The sequence below is a fragment of the Parambassis ranga genome, chromosome 8, assembly GCF_900634625.1.
Source record: "Parambassis ranga chromosome 8, fParRan2.1, whole genome shotgun sequence".
Classification (NCBI taxonomy): domain Eukaryota; kingdom Metazoa; phylum Chordata; class Actinopteri; family Ambassidae; genus Parambassis; species Parambassis ranga.
Window position 1 is genome coordinate 5,358,353 of NC_041029.1, and position 13,958 is coordinate 5,372,310.

A 13,958-nucleotide genomic window follows, 5' to 3' on the forward strand; every position below is an offset into this window, starting at 1 on the left:
ATAACTACCTTACTGTCCCGGGACAACTGGGTCCTGTGTAGACCTTTGTTACTCTTATGCCAGTGGTGCAAGTGTGCATTTCAGCTCCGAGTTCATCCGAGACACTGAATGCTACAGGGCTCGTGTGTATATGGGTGTCGAAGACAATGATAGTATATTTTCACTGGGAAAACCAATACTGCAACAGGAAAATGTTAGCATGTTTGATAATTTGATGATGTTACAGGTTTGAAACATTTGTTTTTTTTTAAGCAAATTGGGACAATGGCTCTGTTCTTTCTGACACTGCTTGGCACATAGCCCTCTATGTAAATGTGTAATGATATGTGAGAGGAGAGCAGGATGAGAGAGAGGTTAAGTGTATGAGCAGAAGAGAAGAAAAAGAGCAGGAGGTTGAGCACTCTGGTAAAAGCAAAAAAAGGACAAAGGCAGGAGGGAGAATAAAAAGATTCAGAGTAGAGATACAGGAAAATAACATACACTGTATTTCAGGTATGCTGTATAGCAAGACTACCTGATTAAATCAATGAAGATTTGAGCTGTTTGTAAATGCAAAAAATTCTTTTGCAAACATGTATGTTGAGAAAACAGCTGAAAGGACATGTAAGTGTTCATAAGAAGAGTCTGCTTTGGCCTTGTTTTAGTGGAAATCTGTCTTTCTGTTAATATGTGAGTGGCTGCAGAGTTGATGGAGAAGGCGATAACCAAGCAAACAACGGGCATGCCCACACTGCTCGCATTTCTGTCCCCTTCTCTCCCTTTTCTTTCTCTCACCCTCTTTCCATGTCGATGTCTGCGTTGCGATAACAGACAAAGATGCGAAATCAAATCCCTGAATTACTGGCAGGAGTGGCAACATTCAGTTTCTTTTCATCTCTTGTTCCCAGGCTGGGAACAGATGGCCTCATCAGGGTCTGGTGAGGCACAAGTGTCTGGTTGTGGGTGCCAGGCTTAATATGGGTGGCATGCTCATTCTGAACAGCTGTGTCACACTGCGGTTGTTGCTACAAGGTGGCATCGCGTGGTTAAATATGTAAAGAAGTCACGAAAGTCTTCTGGTTAACCTCAAAGCCTCTGCATTGTTCAGTCCCTGCACTGATTAGTTCATGCTAGACCCTGCAGATTCTGCCTGAAAAACGTTTACCTTGAAATATCTAAAGGTATTTTCATCCATATGTGCTACGCTATGATGCACACATATTCGCGTTCAGAGTAGAAACAGAGTAAGGGACAATTAGCAATTTTATATTGTCATACAAAGCAGAAACATGACCTGCAGTCAGTCCACTACTGCACCAGCAAACTAGAAGAGACTGAGGTAACCACCACCAGAAGTGCAACACAAACCTGCATTTTGGTTGGCACAAATCATATTTAATTCCTGTAATGCATATGTAGGCATAAATCCACATTCGATGCTTAAACATCGAACAGTGTAGTGTGTGCCATGTTATTGTCTGCTGAAAATTCATTTGCATGTAAAGATGGATAAGAGGCATGGTAAGAGAGTCAGATAATGTTGTTAAACACCTGCCTATGTTGCAGATCACAGCGCTGTTGAATTTAACATGAACTATGGCCTATCTGACTACTCACTAATAGCATGGGTCTAATTGTCAGATTAGCAGATGCATTTAATGGGTGGAGCTCAAAACTGAAGCTCTCCCCTCTGAAAATAGCTTTTGACCTGCAAAAAAACGAAACAGAGGAGGCAGACGCCAGATAGTTCAAGAATGATGTGAGATTTTTATTTCTGTTCTGGAGTCTGACTTCGCGTGATGAGACATCAAAAGCAAACATCTGCAGACGCCCTGGAGTTACAGAGGTGCCATTGTGTGAGTGCAGCGTGACCCTTTCAGCAAGATTGTCTGTTTGGTGTCATTGGCATGCGCTGCCTTTGTGTGCTACCATATGCAACAAATCTGACTGTGACAAGCCAGAGACCAAGAATTCAAGGTTGCTGTGATATCTCAAGCACCAGGGATGGCACCACCACCAGGACCCCTCTTGTTGTAGCCCAGTCAGTGACCTCTCTGCTGTCACAATAAGATAATCTCAGATTTCACAATTACGGGAATCAGCTTCCTTGTTCTTTATTAAAATGCCATTGGCAGGAGTTACAGGGTGTCTCTATAGTGTCAGCATTGTGATTCATATCTTCACACTGGAAACCACCGATGACTCTGCTTTGTGGTCATTTCTCATTCTCCTTTTCACCGAGGTAGCAAAATGACCGCATAGCTTAAGCCTCTCTCCCAGCTCCCCAGGAGTTTAATGATTTATCGCTCCAGTGTTTTCTGTCTATTGATTCAAAATCCAAATCAGCAACTTTACTTGCATCTAAGAAAATTCCCAGGGAACAAGGTTTCACAGTCTTTTGTTTTCATGATGGGGCTGTCTTACTTCACTCCATATCTCCCAGCAGTCCAAGTGTCACCTCATTGACCTCTCACCTCTAACTTCTGCAATCTAGCTAGGGTCACTGTGCGACTGACAGCAGCTCCTGTTGCTACAAACAAGGCAACAACTCTACTGTGGCTATGCTGCTCACATTCATACAGATACACAGCTGTGCAGACATACAGGGACTTCCACTTTGACACACATACACAAAATCACTTCACAATACCTGACATACCTGGTTAATCGCTTATATGCATCTCTCTTGCATCGTTTCTCTTAGAGAAGTGCGAAGGAGCTGTTGAAAGGTCCCCTGGCATGTTATTTTATTAGGTCATTTGCTTAGATTCCATTTTTGAGCAGCACATTTTTATGTGTGATATTCAGGAGATGGTTGCTTTACAAGCAGTTGTGCCGAAAAAACTAAATTTTCTGTGACAAAATGAGAAGGCCAAGGAAGCCAGAAGAACTTTTGAGACAGACATAATGAAAGAGAAACACAAGTAAGTGAAGCTTTCTGTTAGTCATTGTGTCACCATGAGGAAAGGAGAATCATACTGATCATACTAACTTTTCTGTTTTCTGTTTCTCTTACCCCTTGTGCCCTGTTGCTTTTCCTTCTGCATGTTGCCATGTTGTCTTTTTTTTATAGTTGTCAGGCTTTTCTTCCTCTTGTTATCGTGTAAATTGCACTGGGAGAGAAACAATGTTCAACAAGCGTCTCCTTGGATGATTTTTTTTCTCCCCCTGTCTTTCTGTCCTTCCTCTTTCCCTCCTGCATTTGGCTGCTCTCCAGCAAATTTTAACACCCTTCATGGCATTCTGGGCTTCGTCCAACAGATGCCCTTGAGGAGGACATTCCTGTCTGGCACAATTCTTCTTTTCACGCTATTTATACTCAAATATCTAAGCCTAGCGCTGATACCAGCAGAGCATGCAACCAGATCATTCTCAGGGAAAATAAAAGGAAACAGTCTTCTCACATTTTAGAAGTCTGAAAACAAAATGAATGACAAAACTCTCAGCAATATATATAAATATTTGTTATTGGTGTATAACAGTATTCACATTATGTCACATATTTTTTTTTATAATGACTGGATCAAAAGCTGGAGTTCAGATCTAGTGTTAGGGCAGTAATTCTCTGTTGGACACATGTTAAATTTTTGTTGCACTGTTAACTGGTAAATATGTGACAATGGATTTTGGATCTTTTTTTGTTGAATATTTTTTTTTTAATTCTGATTCTTATGTGAAGTTAATTTTACAATTTACTTACACCTATACTTCAGAAGATGAATGAAGCACAGAATGTACCGTTATTGCATACTGGAGAGGTAAGTCAAGTGAGGGTGTTCTGAGTTGTCTTCATTGAGGGGAAAAAAAGCCATTAAGGGAACAGTGGAGCGGTTTCTTCAGCATAATGAGCCCCATCAGCCAGTCGCTTTTGAAGTCCACTCACTGTGCAGCTCTCCCACTTTGGGAAGCTCCAGTGAAAAGATCAGAGGGTGGAGAAGAAGGGGTTCTTCTCGGTTAACGTGGACTCATCACTTTAAGTGGGTGCCACAAGTGATTTACTAAATATTATTCACAGCGTATTGGAGGATCTAGAGAATATTTTTCCTGTGAGCCTAAAAGCAGCTTCCCTATATAACCCAAATGTATATTAGTCCTTTGAAAAAACATAGACCGAAAACACTTGTCTTTGGTTTGTCCATGTTTACTTTTCAGTTCATTCCTTATAACCACGATCATGTTTAAAACTTCACATGTGTAAAATTAACACCTGTACCGACCTACTATTGCCTCATTTCAACAGGATCAAGGCAAACGGGGAGCTGTACTTGTAAGTGAAACACTTAATACTGTCATCAAAGCTGATGCGAGGGTTGGATGGTTTCACTGTGACGTTGTGTAAGTGGGATGAGAGGTGGTAATGGACAGAGGGAGTGGTGTTGAGAGGTTGTTTGAGGACTGTGCCTGGACCAGAAGGCTTGACACATGTTGGGAAACTCAATCCTTAAAAAGCTGCTAGAGGCCCTCCATGTCTTTCTGTCCACAATGTATTTGTATGTTTATGAGATGACAAATTACTGCTAACATCCTCAGTGGTCTTGTCTTACTCAGGTGGGACTGTAGACGTTTACATTGAAACACAGGCTTCATGCATTTTGCATGTGAGGAGTGATCGAAAACAACAACAGGATTTTAGCACCTGTTGAGAGTGTTCTTCACTGAGCGTTTGTCCGCCTTAGATTTTCTTTCAGTTTACTCAGCAAGCAGTAGTGACGATGGCTTTTAAATTTATCCAAGGCAGCAGTTAAGGTACTGGACCACAGGCGTAAAGCTGTCAACATGTGGACACGGTCATGGAACACAGCCTCAACTGTCCCTACAGCAACTTAACAGGAATGTTTAATGCCCTCTCAATCCACCTAAACATATCTGTCCTCTGTATCACATTTTCCCCTTGCCAGACTGCTTAATATGCAGGCTGCTATTTCACCCCACATTCCACCAGATAAATCTCCATTCAGGATGTTGCTAGAACAAAGCTGTTAAGACTTGTTGGGGAAATCTCCCACACTTTCATCTCAACACTTGCCCACCTACCAGTGCCTGTTTTAAGTTGTTCCTCCTCATATCAGTTTTCCCAGTGAAGGATATTTGTAGTGTTGATATGAGCCACTTAAATTGTCTGTGTGTGTGTGTGTTGGCTTTTTGTGTGCAGACAAAGTGAGAGGTACTTGTGTGACAGTGTGTCTGGGTGAGACCTCTTTGAAGTTCAGAGGAAGGCATTGCTCTGCCTGTCACTGTGACAATGATAAGTCTGATGTGTGATTAAAGAAGTGAAGTGCTGGATACAAAGACATAATGGGTTCCAACATTTGACAGCTTGGAGCACACACTGAACTACTTGTGAAAGAAGATTATAGTTTTTTTTATTTTTAAAAATGATCATCTTCCCTGTGCTTTTTGATCATCTCTTGGTGCTCACTGTGTACTGTAGGCTGGCAATGAAGATGCAAGAACTCAAAAGAGGAGTGAGTCTCTGACAGACAAAACATTCTTTCAGCTTTGCGGGATTAGTAAGGTGAGAGATCATTGACCGATGTACAGAGGGAAGCCTGTGTGTTTGGAGATCAGACCCAACCCAACCCAGCCCGTAATCTTTTTATGCCAAATAAGTGATAAATATAAGAGGGGTGCCTTACACCTTTTGAAGCATAATCAAAGTAATAACCATAACCATGGTAGTCTAATAGCACAGTAATACCATGTCATAAATAGCATCAACATTTTTTTTTTGCCCTTACCCTCCCAGCCTGGGCCTAAACCTCTCTATCAACGTGGACATCAGCCAGACCCTGGCTGTGCAGCCAAACCAATTTTGTTTTACTTTGTTCTGCTGCTACTTTCTCCATCCCATATTTATTTTCCTGCTTGATACTCTCACTTTAAAGTAGGGTGACATATAAGCTGAGTTTTCCAGCACAGGTTTCCTGTGTTTGGAAAAGGGGGGGCAGGGATATAAAAACAGAGAAAGGGGTGAAAAGGTCACACGGAAAGAGTGGAAAAACATTGTTGAAAAGTGTGGAGGTTAATTGAGAAGTAATGTCTGAGCATAGGTATTTGGATGCTGGCTTTTTAAGGGGACACACCATATTTGTTGTCTTTGCTGTTATAAATCTAGAGGGATGTGAGATTTTAGGCAATTGTGGGCAATTTCATGTAGGATTTATTTTTTTTACCAGACTACATGTGATTATCATATAACTGCACATAAAGCTGTGTGCTTCTACCCATGATGACGAGCTGTCTGGTACTGGTATAGTTTGGATGCCCAATACGCTATATATTCTGCAGTTTTTAGCAAAATGATCTACATAAAACACTGCATGCCTCAAAGATTTGATCTTGGGGTGAATTGTCTTTTTAAAGTGGGGATTGCTGCCAATGCAGACTGTAGGAAGAGTAAACGCTACAATGGTTTGTTTGGAACCTTAATGGAATAAATAAACGTGCACACCTACAATTGTACATTGACTCTAAGTAAGCAGAATTGACTGAGTTCTTAAATACGCAGCCTGGGTGAGCTGTAACATGAAACCAAAATAATAAGAGTTAAACCATGAAGTCTTTCTCTATCACCTTCCCCAAAGACTATACAAACAAGATACTACCTGGCTTATCTTCTAAACATGACCACAACAGAGATGTCGTCAGGCAACGACCACAGCAACCATATCTGAGAGATGGCAGTGGAGTCAAAGACATTATCAGTTGGAGATGAATGATATCACACTTCACAGAGAGATTGGAGTTGCTTGGCTTAAAGAAAGTGTCAGGGTGTTGCAAGAAGGAATTGAGAAGGAGCACAAAAGGCCTTTTCTGCTGCGAAGTAGGGATATAGAAGAGGATGATTATGCTGTTAGAAATCATCTGCACTAAAGGGCAAGAGACAATTCTTAAAACCTCTAAGTTTTTAAAATACAGTGAAAGATAAATATCACAAGTAGGCCTGTCACGATAACAAATTTTGCTATGTGATTAATTGCCAAGAGAAATTATTGCGATAAGCGATAATATTGACGACACATAATGCAAGTACACCATTTCAAAGATCAATGAACTTTCATTTCTAAAGAACATTTAACACTGGAAAGGCCCCCAATCATTAACATTATTATTAATATTATTATTATTAATAACAATAATGATATTGATATTAATGTTGATATCAATATTAATATTATGAGTAGTGGTAGGCCTATTACCATAGCTTATCTGAGCATAGTCAATGGAGTTGAGTCAATCCAACTAGCACGTCATGAGCAACAGAGCCAAACAACACGCACTCTACCTGTTGCTGGGAGTGGGCTCACCTGTATGTACGCACATGTGTGTGCATGTGTCGTGTGTATGCGCATCGGGCCCCTGCAGTGAATTTTAAAAACGCCACCATGTAGACAGAAACACATAAAAGAAACTGATAGCAGAGATGGCACAAGAGGACTGGGCAAGAGAACTAGAATGGGTGGTGGTACCGCGAGGGCCGCCAGTAAGAAGGCAGAGAACTTCACTACAACGCGGACTGTCTCTGAGAGCAGGTTCTATACATAAGCATGTTTAATCTCGTGGTGAATTGTGTCGAAGTGTTGAACCGGTGTTGTGCAGCTTCACAGCTCTCTGTGTTGCTGTAACCAGCGTCCAAGCCCTGCAGCGCTGTGACGCACCGTGCCGACGCAGACAGCGAGCTGACCGTGGTCTGCTCAGAACATCACGTAAACTTCACACAATGAGTTACAAAATAAGAACTACCTGTTGATTTGACACATTTTAAGACAGAAGGCGCGGGCCATTTTAACTCTGACGGCCGGACTTTGCAAACTTTATACGCTACGACGCACCGGAGTGACGCCTTTTGTCATCCAGTCTCTTTGGCAGTGAGAGGGAGAGAGAGAGAAAGAGAGAGGGGAAAACAAAGGAGCATGCAAATGTAATTTATCGCGGGCGAAAAACTTATCAAGCCCATTTAAAGTTATCCTGCAATTAATTGATTTATTGTTTATCGCGGCAGGCCTAATCACAAGTAAACAAATTTTCCAGCTATCATGGGAATTTGTACTGTAAGATGACCTGTCATAAGCTAAGTGCTTTGAACCCTCAGCCGCCTGTGACAGCTGTGAAGGGAAAAATTGAACTGAAACTTGGCGCTGCTTATGCAATAAGTTAGTTCTGTTTAATTCTGTGGTTTAGTAATGATGTATTGAACCTCAGTCAGAGACTTAAGCCTGTTTTTACCCACCAGAAAATTAACCAAAGACAAAAGTCAAAGTTGGATAGGATCATACTAATTACGGTCTATAAGTGATCTATATCAGGATCACTCAAGGTCACATTCACAGCAGGGCACACTGTTGATGATGTGGACGGTTACATGTTTGTCTCATTTTAGTCTGACAAACTTCCAGCTCCTTCTCTGTCCTTCCCACAGTTTCCTCATCCAAATTATGCAGACAGTGTTTCCTCTGAGGAGCAACTTTACGTCTACCAGTCGGTCTGCCTGTCTTGGACTAAACACTGAAGCTATTCCTGTTGTTTTGTTTTGAAGAGAATAGAATAAGAGAGCATAAATAAAACGAATATGAGTATTTCTGAATAAAAAGCTGGAGGTATCAGGTACAAATGCACCAGTGTCATCATGGGAACGTGATGCCTTTTGTGCCCTTTATTTATGCCTAGAAGACAGCCTTAGAAGTCGTCTGGCTTTTTGTTGGTATGAAACGGTTCCATTAGTCTTCAAATGTCAAAACACAGAGGAGGTATAACATTACCATCTACAACATCCGCAAGCAGAACAACCATACACACACACCCTCCTCGTACATCTGGTTACTCCCACATTCTCTTCCCTTTATCACTTTACCAGCTGCATTACATGATAGTCTCTCCATCACTTGTTCTTTGTTGCCTTAACTTGTGCTACTTTTATACAACCTTTCCCATGCTTTGTGAAAATTGAAAGTGGTCCCAGTCAGGAGCAACTGTTATATAACAACTTGCAGGTCTGCTTTTGTGGAGGCTTTTTGAGAATGTAGAAAGAGCTGAGGCCTTCTGCAGTGTTAGCTGACCTGCTCTGAACAAAACTATAAGACACAGGAGGAAAACAGACACACTGAGGAATGTCATTACTGTGCAGGAACCTGCTGATGTATCCTAATCTGTTCCAAGATATTAGTCAACACCTAGCAATTGCACAGATACTGTACAGATGGGCCTGATACACAGACAGTCAGACAGGGTTGATGAGGACACTCGAGTAAATTATTCATTAAAATGTCTGTGGAGGAAATATTAATTGTGTCTGATTGAGTTCGGATAGCAGACCCGTGCAGACATGTCACTGGTTCAGCCATATGCGCACAGACATAAACATTGTGAATTATGTGCCAAGGGGTAGCTAATAGAAAAAATGTGTTTGTTTGAAAGATTATCAAAAACTCTCAGGACAAAATAATAAGGGAAGTTTAGTGGCTGATATTGATGTGTAACCTTGGCAGAACTCCTTTTAATGCATTCTCATTTCTGATTTAGCCTGCTGTGGATGGTTAGCAGTGTATGACAAGGCTTGGACGGATCCCAGTGTACCTTCTAATGCAATCAAAATACACCAACACATAAAACAAACGCATATAAGCTCAGGCGGACTTAATACTTAGCTGCAGAATTATAGCAGATTAAGCAATTCAGAGGCTTTTAACAAATTACTTAAAGTTTCAGATAAATGAGATGGGAAGAAGCAGTGAAACATCTTCAAGGAACTCTATGAAGTCCAGTTGCAGTGCATCAAGCTTTTGTATGAGTTGGGAAATCTATAGAAAAACACAGCAGATATGTTTCCCCAAAAAGTGATTGTATAAGATTAATTTGTTACTTAAAGTAGACAATTTCAAATAACAAGCAATAAACAACAAACCTGTTCTTTTCAGGGTACGGGGCAACATTTCTGTCTTTCGCTGCCTGGTATGTGTTGTCAAATATTTTTGATATAAAAAAAAAAAATCATTTGTTGGTATTTTGTCTATGTGCACTATGAGCACTGTACAAAGGTGCTTCTGCAACAGTGCAGTGCGTGTGATGAAGTGGCAGTGAGCTGTGACAGACATAGAAAGACAAGCTGGACAAAGTAGAAAAACAAGAAGATGGAATGAGATAGGTGTGATAACATCCACATAAGACACAAGATACATGAGTTTGTAACAAATGGAGAAAGAGTAAAGAATATGAAAATGAAAAAAGAACATGAGTGTTGGTAAATACAGAGCAAAGTAAGCGGTGATCGTTTTACAAATGCAAGAATGAGATTAACTAACATCTGCAAGGTTTTGTCAGCACTATAGTATGTTTTAGTTTACAATCAGTGCGTTGCAGTGTGCATCATGTCCCAGTGTCTTGGCCAGTCTGTTCTGAGTAGAATTGTTTACAGCTGTCCTGATAACATCAGCAAAACACATCTCCGAGCTCACGCTACAGCCCATAGCCACCTCTTTACTCATGGTTGCTGTCTCCCTCTCTGTCCCCGTCATCACAAAAGTGCAAATGTGGTGCGGTAGACATTACATAAGTGTGTTTCAGATCACTGCAGGTAGTGCATCATACTTCAACAATGAGATTGAAGTCATTTTGTGATGAGAGCACAGGAAATTTTTAGGCTCTCTTTGTGCTTGTGTGTATGGAAAAGATTACTGGGAATTGTTAGCTTGCATTACTCTTCCACAATACTTGACAAGATTATAAGGTGTGTTTTTACATCTTTATTTGTACAGGCAATACATAAAAAAACCTTTAAGTCCAAGTTTTAATTACAGTGCCTTACAGTTGTTTTCTTTTCTGCTACTTGTATAAACCATTGTTCTCTGCTATTACAAGATAGCTTTTTGTGCACATAAATCTTTACTTCTTTACTTTTTCTTTTTCTTCTTCTTCTCATCTTGTCTTCACTTGCTTTCCATCCAGATATGACATCTTTGCTCTCTTCATGCAAGCTTTATATCTGTCTGCACGCTGTCTGCAGGCTGACCCCTCCACACTTTTATTACCTGCACAATTTTCATCTGTGCTGGTTTCAGAATTGCAGGTGAAAGAGAGTCACAGAAACACTAGGTGTGTAGGATCAGCATGCAGCTGACGGTGTGTGTATATTTTTCTTTTGACTTGGAAGCCATCCAGGTCTGTCTTCTGCCATCATGTTATTGTAGATATGTTATTCAGCCTCATCCTTCTCTGATTCTAGACATAATTTTGTTTAGTATTTTTGTCCACTGTCAACCAATTTCTCATGATTTCTTTCTCAACTTTTCAACACTTGTTTCTGTCCTCCCACCTTCAACTCACTACACAGCATCACTTCTCCCTCTGTCTTTGTGTTCCTCCCTCTGCATTTTCCCCTTTCGTCCCTGTCTCACTCTAATGATGATCTGTTGGTGGGCCTGAGCTTTAGATCTGGACAGAAAAAAGGCTGGCCAGAGGTGGTAAAACCTGTTATTTTTTCTGTTCCCTCTGTCTGGCATGTGTGGAGAATGGAGGGAGATTTCTAGTCTGGACTGCTGTAATTTCAACCCTTCCATCAGAGAGAGCCAGGAGGGGTGGGAAGCTGGGTGTGCTCATATAAGGGGTTGGGCAGATATGAGAAGGGGCATTTGCAGCTCTTATTGAGAAACCACCTTTCACTGTCCTAACATCACCTCAGACACACACAGAATGTTGCATGAGTGGTAATGTTATAAGCTATTGTACTTTGTTGCTATACTTTAATGTGTTCACCTTTATTACACACCCTTGCTAGGCACAAGATTAATTGTCTTATTCAACTAGCCAGCTAAGCATAGCTTTCTTGTTTAGCTAACAAAGTGAGGGGGTTGTTGGCTGGCTTGTCATTACTTTACTCGCTCATGCTCCACAAGCATATATCATGTCTGTCTTTGCCAGTTATAAATGATGTAGCCTATTGAAGCTGTGAGCAATATAAGGCACTACTACTCTGGGATGTCAATAAACACTATTTCTGTGTGTTTATGTGCCATAATGAAAAATTCAGATTGTGTTGGATCTAACAGATGAAAATCTGTGCTGAGATATTCTCTGACACAGGTGTGTATGCTCCAAGGAAAGGGGCTGTGTGTGTGTGTGAAACTGGTGGGGGTGGAAGCGTTGGCTTTCAGATGGTTGCCAAGTTCGCCCGCCAAGCCCCAACCTAGGCCTGGATTCCTCCAGTCAGCAGCACAGTTTGCATGCGAGGAGTGAATTTGCTTGCTGTATATATAGAGAGAAGATGCATGTTTTGGAGTAGACAGATATACTGCAGAAATGTCCACAAGCATATTTATGTGGGTGGCCCCATGTAATTGTAATGTTGAAGTGTTTTTGTTTCATTGAAGAGATCTCAGTTTCGATGAATCATCACTACTTGATGATGAGATTAGTACAAACTGTAACTGTTATGTCAATGTTTGACCACTGTCTCCACATTGGGATGGATGTTGTGTGGCTTAAGTCCCTTGCTTACTGGATTATACATGTTTAAAATACAGTCTATCAAAGGTAATGTCATCGTTAGTATTTATTTTGGACATTTCTTTAAGAGGAATTTGTCCCTTACTTTTCCTGAGATATCATTTCTTTTCATTGTCCCCATGTTGACATGTTCTAGAAAGGTTTTATATACACGTGTGTGTTACAGGTACAACTGTACAACTTGGAAGATCTGGAATGTGCATTTGGCACAGAGCCTGAAATCTGGAAAACATCAAATAGCTTCTTCAAGGTGATCAGCCTCTCCATCATCTCATCACACAAGCTGAGCTGTCAAGCATCCCCATCGTTAGTAAATAAAACAAGGGAAGAGAAACCCCTAGGAGCCACTTCAAACCCTGCCCTGACAAGTACAGTTCTGCTCTCTGCAACACCTAACTGATCCCTCCTCCGTTTACTTTTCCAGTTTAAAAAAAGAGAAAAAAGTAGAACAAAGTTTCACATGCTTACACTAAGGGGTATTGTAAGGCAATACTGTACCAAGCTGGGGTTTTCCACTTTCACAAGTGTTGCAGTGGAACATTAAAAAACTCTAGACAACACACCCTTGGCATAAGAAATCTGTTTAAAAAGAGCAGCTGAAAGGTGCATTGTATAAGGTATTCTTCGGGGAGTTCAGTCTAATAATCACTGGGTTGGGTGGGTTTATTTTCTAAATATAAGACATCAAGAAGCTGTGTATTAATCATGGCCCATGTAACCCTGTCACCCCCCCAGTGGAAAACATTGTGGTCAGAAAGAGTTTTACCCCACAACGTCCGGCTCTCATGTCTCAGGACCCCTGAAACCCCCCCATGCGTATATGTACCCATGTACATGCACGAACACATAAACACATGGTTATACATTTAGTGTGTTCTCAGACAGCAGTACACACAGGTAGTGCTGTTCTGTTCTGAGAGGGCAGAGGACACGAGTGTTACCTAATGCCTGGATATGTGCTGCTGCTGTGAAAGGACCTTTGTGAGGATCCTCTTTAGCTCTTGCAGTGCTTAGGTGCCTCATCGTCATCTCTTCCTCGTGAAGGGGTTTTTTCTTGAGTAGTGCAACCACCCTATCAGTGCAATGAAAGGTCATAAGCGGCTTGAATTTCTCAACAGATCAACAACTGCATTTTGTTTGTGCGGTTTTACTCTGCTGCCACCAAAACATGACACTACATTAAGCTGAACTGAAGTCTCTTGATATTGTTTATTGTTTAAGTCATGTTTCCTCTGTGCTGCAGCCAAGCATCTCTGTTTGGCCAAGAGTTGGCTTGCCACAGGCTCCACTGCTGGACAAGAGGCCTGCAATTATAGATCACTTCAAAGATGCCAGTCAGTCAAAGACAGCATTCATGCATTTATTTTGGCAAACCCCATCCACTCCCCCTTTTCTTGCCTCCTCACCTTTCCACCCCCTGTGCCCTTCTTCCTCCATTCCCACCAACCCTCAAGCTTGTTTAGATGAGCGATTAAGTAGAG